Source organism: Aphis gossypii, chromosome X, assembly GCF_020184175.1.
Source record: "Aphis gossypii isolate Hap1 chromosome X, ASM2018417v2, whole genome shotgun sequence".
Classification (NCBI taxonomy): domain Eukaryota; kingdom Metazoa; phylum Arthropoda; class Insecta; order Hemiptera; family Aphididae; genus Aphis; species Aphis gossypii.
Genome location: NC_065533.1, coordinates 34,839,473 through 34,854,230, shown reverse-complemented (window position 1 = coordinate 34,854,230; position 14,758 = coordinate 34,839,473).

Below are 14,758 nucleotides of genomic sequence, written 5' to 3'. Positions count from 1 at the left end.
TTATAGTACCTTACAAATTTACATAGGTACCTACTATTATGCTTGTATAGTTATATTAATACAAAAGCGTTATAAATCATAATATATGATATCAATCCGGTTTTCAACCATAGGCACCTATAAATTTGTTTGACGAACACGGCGAAATCGCCCATAATAAATAATATAATAATATTATATGCGTTCAGCCGAGACAACAATTTATTAGTACAAAGAGTGTGCCAACGTCCTTTTCAAAACTTAATGGGATGAATAGATTAAAAAAAAAAATCCAATTTGAAATTTGCATATAATGTTTTAGAATATGCTGTAACTGACTATGGAGAAACTCACGGGAGGGCGATGATGTTATGGCTTGTAAAAAATAATATTACTGTAATGAGTTATTAAGTATTTCTAGACCTTCTATTTCTTACTTACCGGTCATGCCGGTTTTGTGTAGGTACGAATATTAACGATAATATTTGGTTTAAAATTAATATTTTAATTATTATGAAAAATGATTGCTAAAATATAATTATGATTTATAATAACCAATCAAACTCGGGTAACCACATTTACCGGGTGTATCATTTCATTTTTTCAATAAAGAAATACTTAGTTTACCTACGTGACACGTAAGTAAATTAAATTAAATAAAAAAAAATACTACGCGTTGAAACATACGTCACGAAAGAATAGCAAACTACGCGTTACGTCCTAAGCACATGCAGTAAGTCGCAGCCAAACACTCGTAGTACATCGTCGTTATCAGACCATCTCGCATTGTTGTTGCTTACGGTTCGTGTGGATTTGAAAACTAAAATGGAAACTGGCAATGTTTTCAATAAATATATTACTTTTTTGCTCATGTGTTTTCTATAAATCAATTAATTAATCGTGTATCGTTTGAACGAGTCTCGGTAGTCTTTCTAAGAGTGTTGGAGCAATCGGTCCAAGTGTTAGTGGTTCATTTACGAGTTAATTCCTGAGTATTTAACCTCAATTTTCAAGATGGCTTCAAGACTTTATATTCATCTCTTGAATTCATGAATAAAGTCAGAGGTTATTTAATCAAATGTAAATCGCTTCACAGCTCTTTTGCATAGTATATGATCTATTATGGTTTTTATGGCTGGTGATTTGAATTATGAGCTTCAAGAGATCTAAAAGAAACATACCTAGATATACGCATTACAAATGCAGATCCAGAAAAAATAATTATTAATTAATTCAGAAACGAAAGGCAAGAGCTTTTTAGCAACATTTATATTGGTCGAAACAAATTAGATCGTTAATGGCAACTATATATGACTAGTTGTATGCTAATATACAAAGGCAGTGTGTGAATTATTCATATGAATTTTGAAACTATCAAGATTGTGTTATTTATGTTTGAGACACCATGAAAATTGAGAGTGTCCCTTGATTTATAATTAAACGAAAATGTAAGGACTAAACTTTTCCCACAGTCGCTAATATGGTTCGTAATAAAGTTTTTTTCAGCGAGTCGTTGTATACGATAATAAATTGAAAACAACCAACAAAATTATTAATATTTTATTACAATAGATATTATGGTTTTTCATATTATATTACACTTAATTTCATCCAACTTTTTCTAAATTTTTTGTGTGATTTAACAAGTACACTTATAAAACTAAATAAATGTGTTAACATGAACCACATCTTATAAAATTTTATTACATTTTTTGTTTTGTATTTTTTTTTTCAGAAAATAAAATAAAAGTTGACATAAAATAATAATATATCTACTAATTTTTTTTTATAGATGAAATTTTTTCATAATTTTGTAAACTTTTAGTTAATATTAAAATTTTATATGGTATTGGCCGATGTACAAATGTTAATGATTATCACACGCGTGAATATATTTTACTAATATGTCCATTGACATTCACTAACCTTTAGAGATTTTATAATTTAGCAATTACAATTATAGATCATAGGTTAAAGTTATTGTGAGAATAACACATAATTTAGTGCTGGTATGATGATAAGATGATTAGGTGTACGGCTAATTCAAATAGGAAAGCCACGGGCTTTTGTATTTAGTCTTAGACTACATTATGTAAGCCGAGATGTGCTCATTTGAGTTTAAATTTAACATTGGTTATTTTTAATAAAGATTTAAATAGTGTGATTGAAATTTGTTAACTTAAATATTAATATTAATCATACACGTTTAATTGTCTACTATATAGGTTCGCTATTTTTCTTATATAAGTTTTATTTAATTCAAATTAATTTTAATAATTTTATTATTGTATAATGCTCTAAATTGTGGTTTTTTATTATAAACCTACATATTATACTACACCATGTACAATGGGTATAGGTATTATGTTATATTGGAAAATAATTTTTTAACACCTATTTAAATTAATATATTAAATATTATGAATTTTAAATTTTAAACAACTTGCTATCTTCAATCAATCTGGATAAGTATCAAATTCATATTCGCCGCCCAACAACAAAACAAAGTTTAAAAAATTAAATTTTTTTTTTTCGTACATACATCCATACCTATCTAAAAATATATATATATTATCTGCATGTTTACCTAATAACACAGTAAATATATATATATAATATTATACATTCATATATTTGTGTGTGTGTGTGTGTGTGTGTGTAAGTCAATATAATAATATATGCCGCTTGGTCAATACCTATAAGTCAACACACAAATACACTTAATAATGTCCATTATCCATTGCCCAGACGTGATCAGTGGTCTTTCCCGAAATTAATTATTTTTTATGTATGCTTGGAATGAACGCGAGTGTCTAAATTTCATAAATCATAATAATGAATAGGCATAATATTTTATTTTACGTGAAAGTTTGTAAGAGTATAAGTAATAATAATAATAATAATAATAATAATAGAATTTTGTAAATGGCAATATCATGTAAGAATCACATTACCACGTTTCTTATGAAACTATTGAACTATTTTGTATGACATTTTTCCATTACGTTGATCTAGGTTGTAGTCCATTTATACAGCATCATTTTTCCATTTTTGTTAGTTATAGGGAGAGCACAAATTTTATTTCATTGTACCAAACTTACCAGTGTTTCATTGAGAATTTCAATAACTTCGTAATTTTTATTTTATTTATTTTTTTTACGTTCAATTCATTTCAAAAGTAAAATAGTAAATTATCAATTACAATAATGCGGGTATACGTATTATACTACAGTAGGTGTATTAGTGTTCAGATGTATAGTATGCATTATATGCCTACCTACATAATATTATATTATTATAAGAGCGAGTAACCGAATGTGTGATATGTGTCAATAACATTAGAAGTGCTGTCAAATTAAAAAGTTTTATTTGAGATTCATATTTTATACAGTGAGTATGATATCAGTTGATGACTTCAGTCTGGTACTTTATTTCCAAGCGATTAAAGTTTCAAGACGATTTGTTTAAAAAAATATATATATTTGTTTGTAATTTTTTTTTTTACGACAGTAAATGCGTGTTATTAATTGCGTTATAAGTGCCTACTACCTACTACTCAATTGCGAATCGTACATAGTTTTATAATATAAAACAAACGATAAGTACCTATGAATGTTTAAACTATACTATTATAATATAATATCTTTTTATCAAAAAATAAATGTATAAATGTTGCTAATCTTAACAATACAAATCAACTAGTGAACTAAATAAGAAACCGTTTAACTGTACGGTGGTGTAGACTGTAGAGAGAACTTTGAGTTGAGTAAGTTATAGTGTAACTAATAAATGTGTTTTTAATTTAAATTGAAATCATTGTATACAAAAACAATTATGAGCAAAGAATATCTGTTAGCCTACATCAACGAGTATATAATATCGATTATTATATATCTACATTCTACACCTGTTGGTATTATAATAGAAATGTATTTTACTATTAGCAAACGGAAAATTAAATTATTTTTAATTATTTTAAAATATTATTTTCCGAAAACATAGTTATACAAAAATAGTTATAACATTAACTACTGTGGAATCTTGTAGTTATTAAATATTACCAATCTTTTTGACAGATTCTACAATTTTTTACCAACACATAAGTATAAAAATTTACACGAGTACAATAGTACATGTGAAACTAAAAAATTTCAAATGGGAATTTATGTATGAAAATTGGAACTTTCATGTTTTTTACGATTACCTAATAGTGTTTGAGTTATAACAAAAAACAATTATCCAATTACAGATGCTTTTAAAAATATTTATGGAATTTATTGCACTCAACTTTTTTCTAGAAGAACTTACATGCAACCTTGTATTCAATTTTTAAACCTTAGGTATGATTAATGAAAAATCGTATACATTTTTAACTACGAAATAAATTGTAAATTTGATCGATTTTTAATGATTTAACTTTAAACGTATATAAAAATACCATGACTCTTATTATGATTGTCGCTCCGCTAGGAATCTAAAAAATGTAAATAGAAGTATAGGTAGATAAATTATAGGTACAAATAAAAACAAAAGTGGGTGCTTTCATAAACTTATTGATTTGTATGTTATATACGTCTTATATAATATATAATGTATAATGCAATAATATTATCGTTAAGTAAGTGTACAAATACGATTAATAAAATACTTTCAGATATAAATATATAATTTTAAAGATTGTGCAGTTATTAATGTAATAATATATAATTCATTAATAATTTTTATACGTATTTTATAATATTATATAAGTAGGTATTTGTCTTATACACGAACTATTAAATTTAATTACTGTTAACATTTTTGAATAGAAATTACCAATGACTCATACATGATGAGTTAGAATTTTTCATATTGTACTAATTTAGAAATTTATTAATAAATTATTATGAAAAGGTTTTAATTCCAGACTTCATAATACTATACATAATATTAACATTAAACATATTATACCTATTAAGGCTTTATTATATCATTAATCGTTTTTTATTTTGTATATGTGCCGCATTAGTATACAATTTACTTGATTTCATTTTATTAGTATATATCAGTATTTACCAAGTAAATTCTCTATTTTTAAAACGTATTAATTTTTGAAAATTGGTTCCTAATTGTTTTTTTCTACAATGTTGAATTCTGACTGTATGTTATTAAAAAAATTATTACCTTGTATATTATATTATTGAATAATCAATAACCGTATACACTTGAAATATTTTTTTTACTATCTACGTCAGCAATTTTTAAAGTGTTCAACTTCGATTGAAAGCAGATATTTAACTTTTATTATTATTATAATTTTTAACTAAACGTGTGACGTCACGTGCTGCAATACAAGTCATAGATAAACAAAAATTAGTACTAGTAAGTTACTAGTAGTATTAGTACTTTATAGTACTTATAATATGTTAAATTTAAGTTAGCATGTTTTTTTTTTTTTATAAAAAATATTTTTTTAGTTATAATGATGTTCAGTTATCACATTATCTTATATAATATACGCAATATACAAAATTCTCCAGAGTCCAGGAAATATGATTTTGTTTATTTTATATAGGTAGTAATTATTTTTGTAACTCTAAAACAACTAACTAAACATATATTATTTTGACTGTTTAAGTGAGCGATGTATGAATGTATCATATTATGATTTAATGAACTCGATTTTATTATAATATTAAGCCTTAATATTAAAACCTATGAAAGTTTTATGTGATATCTTAATAAAATAAAAATTTATACTAATTACTTAGGATTTAGGTGTTCGAGATCGCTGCTATCTTATAATTGGCATGTAATTATAATTAGGCGTATTTTGTATTGGGTTTTTTACAAAGTATTTAGTTACTATTAAGATCTACTATTTACTAACTAACATTATTATTATTATTATTTTATCTACAATATGACATTGCAACGTCATCAACTTAACTAGTTATTTATCAACATTTTAAATTTATTAAATAAAATTGGTTTTACTAAATTAGTTTATCGAATTTGTCATTACATAATTATGATTTTTTTTTTACTCCAAAACTAAAAATTAATTTTGACTAAATAAATCAGAAAATCTAAAATATTGATTTTGCTTTTTTCGTGATCCGACAACAAAACGAATAACCATAAATACTTGAGATTTTCATCAAATATTTGTCTGATCATTGCTTTTACTTGATAAATTTTTTTCAAAATGTAATTGAGGTATTTAATATTTATAGATATTTTCAATTTTCTTGTAGTTTTATTTCTATAAATATCAATAAAAAATATTGTGCTATATCAAAGAGCTTGAAAATGTTGTACAAAATCTTTAATGGTTTTTTTTTATAGATATGAGTATATAACAGTGCTTAAAATGTTTATGCACAATTTATTTTTACAAGCATTTAAATTTTAAAGTTAAATTGGTGATATAATTTTTAAAAATCGCAAATAGGCATTTGCAATTTCTTTTGCAGTTAAAAATGTCCAATTCTTATATTTAAAAGCTTCGATTTATTACTAAGTTCTTCATACAACAAACAAAAAAAAAAACTAAAAGTATGATATAAGCATACATTTTTTATAGACGTTTTAATAGAATAACTACTATTTATTCATTATTTTGTTATGGTTCAAAAACATTATTCGCAGGGTTATAAAACTTTTACATAAGTATATATTATTATATTCTATACAGTTATATTTTAAATGCAAAGCTTTCATTAAAAATTTATTCAATCTAAAGTATTACTAACAGTAAATTCAATTACTACCGATAAATGAATTATATTAATGATATATTTATATTATATTTATTTACTATATTAATGATATAGACTGCAAATAGACCATTTCCGCTCACAATCATTTTTCGTATACAATGCTAGGTACATCATTAAATTCAAATTTAACCCACCAATCACAGTGACACACTCGATGTTTACTATACAGCAGAGCGATGTCCAATAACCATTTTTTTTTTTTATTTTGAACATCCGGTACTCTGTTTTAATAATAATACGGGCAAAATATTGTTTACAGTGATTATGTGTCGTCCAAAACGAGCAAAAGCACTTTGGTGTCCGGAGATTATAATATTGTTAACTATTAATATCTTAATATATTACAGTGACCTTTGCAGGGCAGTAACAACTTAAGAAAACGCACAATGTACATAACATTATAATCATTACAAATTATGATCTTTGTTATTAAATAATTTCCATATCGTTTTCTATGATACAAAGTTTAATCATGCCATAAAATGCAATTAAGGAATTACCATTATTATTGCGATGTTGATATATTATTATTATTATTGCTTTGTATGTTTTCTGTAGTATTAAAGGTAAAAATTTAAATAAACAGTAATATTGCGTAACAGAGAAATTGAACGGCAAACGTTTTAACTCAATCTGTATGCTACATAATATAATAATATGAATTATGATGTTGTAGTGATTTTCTCAGGCGTGTTAACAAAGTATAAAAGTACGTACATCATAAAATACAATTACAAATCATATAATTGTAAATTTGTAACCGTTTTATTAGTCTATTGTAAAATGATTGATTCAGAATAATTTCAGATTGTGATGGTTAGAGGTTCTGCCCGTATCTCAGTACGAAGTAGCAATATAATAAGGTCACTGCAGTGAACACAAAACGATTTGAAATGTCAAAAACTTCTCGATAACCATTCAATATTATATTACGCCTACCTACACGCCCGTCGACACGTGTGTTCTTTTAACAAGAAATCGATTTTATTGTTTTGATTAATACAGCCCGTCGACGTTTCGCAAGAGAGTTCTGAAATTGTATTGTATCAAAATAATGTAAATATGTTTTATCTATTTACAAGCAATAAATTATTACTTATCAGTTAGGTATCAGTTAAGTTATCAGTAGTAAAACATGCGTTAAAATTGTTTTTAATACTATTTAATAAAATATTATAAATTGTGACGAAATGTGATAAATATAACACAATCAAGTTTTGAAAATTAGGCGCCTGACACTAAGGTCATTTTATCTTTAAAAATAAATAGAATAAAATAAATCAAAAATCAAAACACATTACGCAGGAATAATGATTTATCCCCGTAGAATCAACCAAATTTTATTATTTACTCGTACAATAGAAGGAATTATTCTGCAGTTTATCTTGAATAATTTATAATTTTATAATATTATGTCTTTAAAAAATGAAATTTAAATCCATTTTTACAAATTATTTTATACCATTATTTGAAATAAATTCAAAATCAAAGTTCAATGTGGGTCGTATAGATAATTTTCTTCTTTTAGATAACAAGTCATCAGAATCCAACAATTATTCTATAAGGTCTGAGAGATTTTCTTTTCCTGTAGTTGTTTTTGGTACCGTACTCCCTCCCACCGTACTAATTATGTATTGTGTATTGTAGATTGGTTGAAAAGTATTCTAATAATATTAAGGTGGTAACTAAAATATAAAATATAATATTCAAATTTTATAGAATTTCAGAGTAATACTTGGAAAATCGGCACCACGAGCCTCTTAACAATTTATTCCACAATATTAACATTGCAACCAGTGTGCGGACGTATTGTGTGAGTCATCGTTGTAATATTACTATAATATTATCATGGTTGTGCTAGGACAGGACGACACACATTTAAACATTCAATCGATTTACGTATATTGTCAGGAGAAGATAACTAAAGAGAAATAATTGTTATACAGTACAACTGCGCAGCATTATAATATAATATATAATGTATAATAATTATTGTTTATATTATCAATGTAAAATTTAATAAGTATACAGCGATAGTATTTATTATATGTATACAATGGCTTTCCATTCAAGTTATTGATTCATTTATTCTGGCGGACGCTGTTTACTAAATATAACATTAATCGGGACAATATGTACAAATATAATGTTGATATAGAAGTATAATATGTACAAATCTTAAAACCAATACATATAAAAAAAATTACTCGATTCACTCCTCACGCAACTTATTAATATTTCAGACAAACACATTTTATCAAATTAGATATAAAATTGATATAAGTACTTCTATTAAGACCTACAAAATGTGCTAATATTATTCATGAAATTTTAACACTCAAGAAATATTTTAGTGTCGACAAACACATTTTTATTTAGTTTTATTTTTCATTTTTATAAATATATCTACTTTGAAACCAGAAATGATTAATATTAGAGAAAAAATTATATTTATTAAGGTAATAGTAAAAATATAAAATACCCGCACTTAAATGACGACATAGTGATGAAATAGATATTAAACAAATTAACTTTTTCGTAGGATGTCGAAAATCGAAATTATAGATAGATAGACATTATATCTAATTAGATATGCCATACGCTTCTTTATTATTTTAAAATTTAATATTTATCACTGGTTTGTGGTTTAAGTCTTGGACCAATAAACAAATAGTAAATGAACCGGACCTACAAATCTACAAATTCCGACTTACGCATTTAAAAAATATTTAAAATAAGATTATATAAAAATAAGAAATATTTTTTTTTCGTAAAATATTCTTTAATTGCTTTTAAAAAATAAATTATTCATAATTTAATAGTACGACTCGGCGCGTAAGCATTTAACGCAGGCCATTAGTTTGGTCAGTAAAACTTATAGGTCCACTTAACCCGCAACGGCGCAACGCCGTAATGATGGCAAATGAGGCCACTGTCGAACTTTTCCATAATATTGTTATGAAAAAAAAAAAAAACCGCTAACCGTATAGCCCCCCTTTTTCCCAACTATATATTATATTATAGCTGACATTGTACAAATATAAATTATTATTAATTTACAACATCATATTAGTTTACATTCAATATTTATTCTATATCTGTCTATTAAGCATAATATCGATAAATATGGATAAATACACATCTGTGGTAAAATATTACACTGTCAGCCGTCATGTCATATAATTCCCCTTGTTGTGAAACACAACAATTAATATCGTTTTATTTAGGTATATCGGACCTACTAGAAATACTGTAAGTTAGGTACCTACGTATAGTAGTAGTGTAGAATAGTGTATTTAAGAATTGTTCATAAGGCGGATTCAGCTAATATTTCTAAAACAGTACCATGCACCTTCTCTCGATGGCTGAATTACAGTTGGATACTTAATTTATTAGTTGAAATGAGTAAAATACGACCGCAATACGATCAAATTGTGTCCGGTTATATATTATATAGTAGTAGTAAATCTATTATTGTTAAATATAATTGTTTGTTTTTCTTGAAAGTATATAATTATTAGATAAAATTCATATCTTATCGACACAATATTATGATACATGAAAATAGAATTAGGTATATTAAAATTAATATTTAACGTTTAATGCTTTGTTTGGTATTATTCAGTTATGCAAGTTTTTTGTAGGTTTTTGTCAATGAATAATAAATAATTCAATAATAGTTTTAAAAATAGAAATACTTTATGCAAATATGTGAAAAGTCAAATCCTAACTGAATTTTAAGTTTTCCTAACGTAGTCATCTGAACTTATTGTTGGTTTAAATTAATAATAATCGACACATTCGTACCAATATTACTATATCAAATAAAAATGTACTTATTGACTACATCTTAAGTCTGTAAAATGAAAAGAAGAATATTATTTTTAATTATTTTTTTTGTACTTAACTGTAAGGATTATTTGGGGGTTCAACTAGGATTAAAAAACGAATATACATTCTTACATGGGATCCAATTTAACTGGTCTCCTAATAACACGCTTATATATAGAACTCAGTTTATTACAATGCATAAAAAAATCTCTATTGTTTGTAGATATTATTACGGTTTTACTGTTGAATTTATTTTTCCGTTATTTTCTACTGTGATAGGATAAAATTGTATTTTTAATATTTTGGACTTTGAGCAAAGCGATGAATGTATTGATTTTACAATAATTTATGGTTTTTTATTTGTTTAATTTTTATGTCTGCCGTAACTTTTTAGGACAAGAAAAATAATTTGGCCTTAAACGTCGGGACTCGGGAGTGATTTCTGGTAATATTTCTTATTACTTCTTTTTGGTACTTTATAAAGGGGGGGAGGTCATAAGTAAACAATTTCTAGTACTTTTCAAAATAACAGGGGAATAAAAATGTAAATCTTTATTATGAATTAAGATTGTTATTCAATTAATATTAAATTTAACATCGAGTGTTACAAGTTAAATCGACTAAAAAATTCAGTAATAATCTTAATATTCCTATAATATTTATTTAATCCGCGTTATTCTAATATACATAGGTCATAGATACATAGTGTACTTGTATAATATACGACTTTTACAGTTTAAAATATATTATTATGAAATATAAAATATTAATTATAGTTAATTATATATAGACGAGCCTTAAGTGCTTAATGTAGATAAATAATAAATTAATCATTAGATTCAGTACAACATTGTGTTTAAACTTTAAACTTCATAACCTCGATCTTTAACATTTTTATAGCCATAAATTTTACAGGTAAATCTTACACGTGCATTGCTTCATACGAATTAGTTTTTAAAAGTAATTTCGTAGCAATAATTGCGTTAATCGTAATAAAACGTGTTTGTACTCATAAAAATAGCTTATCATATTATTCGTCTTCATCATATTTTTACCGTCATTGGCCATTGCTTAAATTAATCCATTCAATTCGCCTTCTATAATATAATAATAATAATAGCATGATTATTTTATTATGATTGATTGGAAAACTATTCATATTTTTTTAGCAAAAACATATAGGTATTCCTTATTCAAAAACCACGAAATATAACGAAGAGAATTTTAAAAATGCAGTCAAATTTATTTTTTAACCGATCTACCTACATTTAAGGTTCTAAATATTTTGAAAATATACATTATCTGTATCTGTAAGCACAGTAAGCAGTAAAAAATTATTTTCAGCTTTAAAACTTTAGCACAGATTTGAAATTAAATTTCTGCGATTTTCAGTAGATAATAGGTTACAGGAAGGTAACAGTAATAGTAAACGGCATAGGTTATAATATAATATTCAATGAAAAAATAGTCTAATAGACGTGATATTATTATGTAACAATTAAAAAATTAGCTTAATCAGGTAAATCCAGTAATATTTTTTACAATTTTAAATGTATAAAATTAACTCATTATTTGTAAATTATTAAATCATTAACATTAAATATTTACAATTTTATTTAATTAAATTGAAAAAGTTTTTTTAATTGAAAATGTTAAAGAAAACCATAGAGGCTGTAAGACGATAGTGGCCAAAAAGGAAATGATAATAGTTTTAGACGAAAAGAAAAGAATACAATATTATATGAGTTGAAAAAGGTGATGTCTACCTTTTGTTATTATATGTATTACCTACTTGAAAATGATGAGTCCCAACTTAAAAAACCTAACTTGTAAAGTTTCTCTAATTATTCACCATAAACATTTATATGGGTCAAATTCATTCAAAAAAAAAAGGAGACAGGTCAACTTGACGGTCATAAATAAATTACAAACCTATAAATAAATTATTTTTATTTCTGTTGATGAATAATGTGAAATACCCTTCTCCACTCCAACAATTCATGAATACTCCACCAAGTGCCAACCACTCTGTATAATTTTATATTTCATTTGTTTTAATTATATATTTTAACCGGGACATAAATATAGTTTTAGAATTTTTCAAACTATCAAAAGAAAACAAATAACTTTTCTTTTATAAAAACCTAACGTTTCTCGTCGGCTTGTTGATTCTTAACCGAGCTCGTTTGCAGATTTGATTATTAATACCGGCAATAAGAGGCAAGCAGCAATAGGCACCTCCTGAGACGCGCACTTCACTTCTCAATTTCGTGAAATGTCATTTCCAGTGTCGGACTATGGAGGCGGAATGTTGGGTTTTTTTTTCCAATGGACCACAGAAGTGGGCAGCGAGCTGTTCACACAAAAAATAATTAGCTGCATTCTTATTGTTTTCGGCTGCAGAGAAAAATATATTAAATAATATTGAAGTAGAATACGTATAATTGACGATCGTTATTAAAAAGTAAAAATAATTTATTGGATAGAAAACAACGAAAAACCAGAAAAACTATATACAATTTTTTTTTGTAAATTTCATATTATATTATGTTTTTATATAAAATGCAAAATATGAGTTATTTTATTTTGAGAATTTAGGATTGCTAATTATAGAGAACGAAATTGTCTACAAGACTTCAAAATAAACATGCATTTATGTCTTGAAAAAACCATTAAACATATTTAGGACGAAACAAAATTTATAATCCAGCGAAATACGAGTATTATTGTTTTCTCGGGCCGAATTATATTCATAATCCGCCATTAATAGTTTCCAACACGCGCAAATCAAATTTTAGTGAGCATTATTTGTAAATGATTATTTTGTACGAAGAGTCCAAATCCAAACGATCGCATGATTATATTAATATTTAATATTATTAATAATTATTATGTATTTTAAAATAGATTGATTATTTTTAATCGCTGGCAATATATCATATTATGAACTATGATAATCGCCTGTGCCTCAAATTAAAGTGATATCGATAGTGCGTAGTACTATAATACTAGATTATAATTAACAGTTGTTACTTGTTAGACATAATATTATAAGTAATATATAGAAACACAAAACGCGCTGAGTAGACGAATTTCATCAATTATAATGATATTTTTAAATGTAAACATGTATAACCCAACCAATTATGTATTGATTCTAAGTGAATGGTAATTCTTTTAAAAGTATTGGTACATTGTACATATCTGTATCTTTAATTCAATATTTTAAAAAATAATATTAACGATTTTGAAAACATTATCTTATAAAATCTGTAATTTAAATTAATAATTTGGTCGTATAAAACAATATTTTTTTTATCGTTATAAATGTTGAGTTCCTAATTTGTTAAACGACAACGCATACATTTATAATTTCATTCTCTAGAGTAGAATATTTTTTTGTAAATATAAGTGATAAATAAATTATGCCACTGTTCTAATTTATTTATACATATCATAATATTTTTAATAAATATCTATATTATAAAATACTTACCTTACCACATTTACTAGAATTTCGTGTAATACAAAATTGATAGTGATAGAAAGATGAGTAGAATTTCATTTTAAATGAATGAATATTAAATGTGAAGTAACAAATTTTGCGCACTTTATATGAAAATCTTTTACACTTACCAGTTAGCATCATGAATAAGTGCAACAATAGGCTTTTAAGTGAGACGGAACTGGAATTGAAGTCTTACATTTTTTGATACCTAAATGATAAGTAAGTATGTGATTACTAACATAAAGTTTATTATACTAAATACTAATAGACCATTTATATTATAAATATTAAATATTTCCCAAAAAAATGAAACACCAATTTTAATATTTCTAAATGTATTAAATACTTTAAAGCAGTACGTTTTACAAACTTTTCTTACTTAGCCTAACTAATTAATTTTCTTCTGTTAACATTTGATTGGTGATTAGAAAAACAGTTTTAAACGTCCATACACGAAAAGTGCATAAAAAATATAATGTTTTTAAAACTGTGCCATATCTAAAAAATAACTAAATAACTGATTCCAATGTAATAAAAAAAAAATGTCAAATTCCCTCAATCATTGCTTGCTGAATTTTTACAATAAAATAACACAAAATGGATTTTGTCATCAACCGCTGATGCATGATTGAATTTGTGTTGGAGTTTTGTCTTAGTTTTTACCAAATACCAATTATTA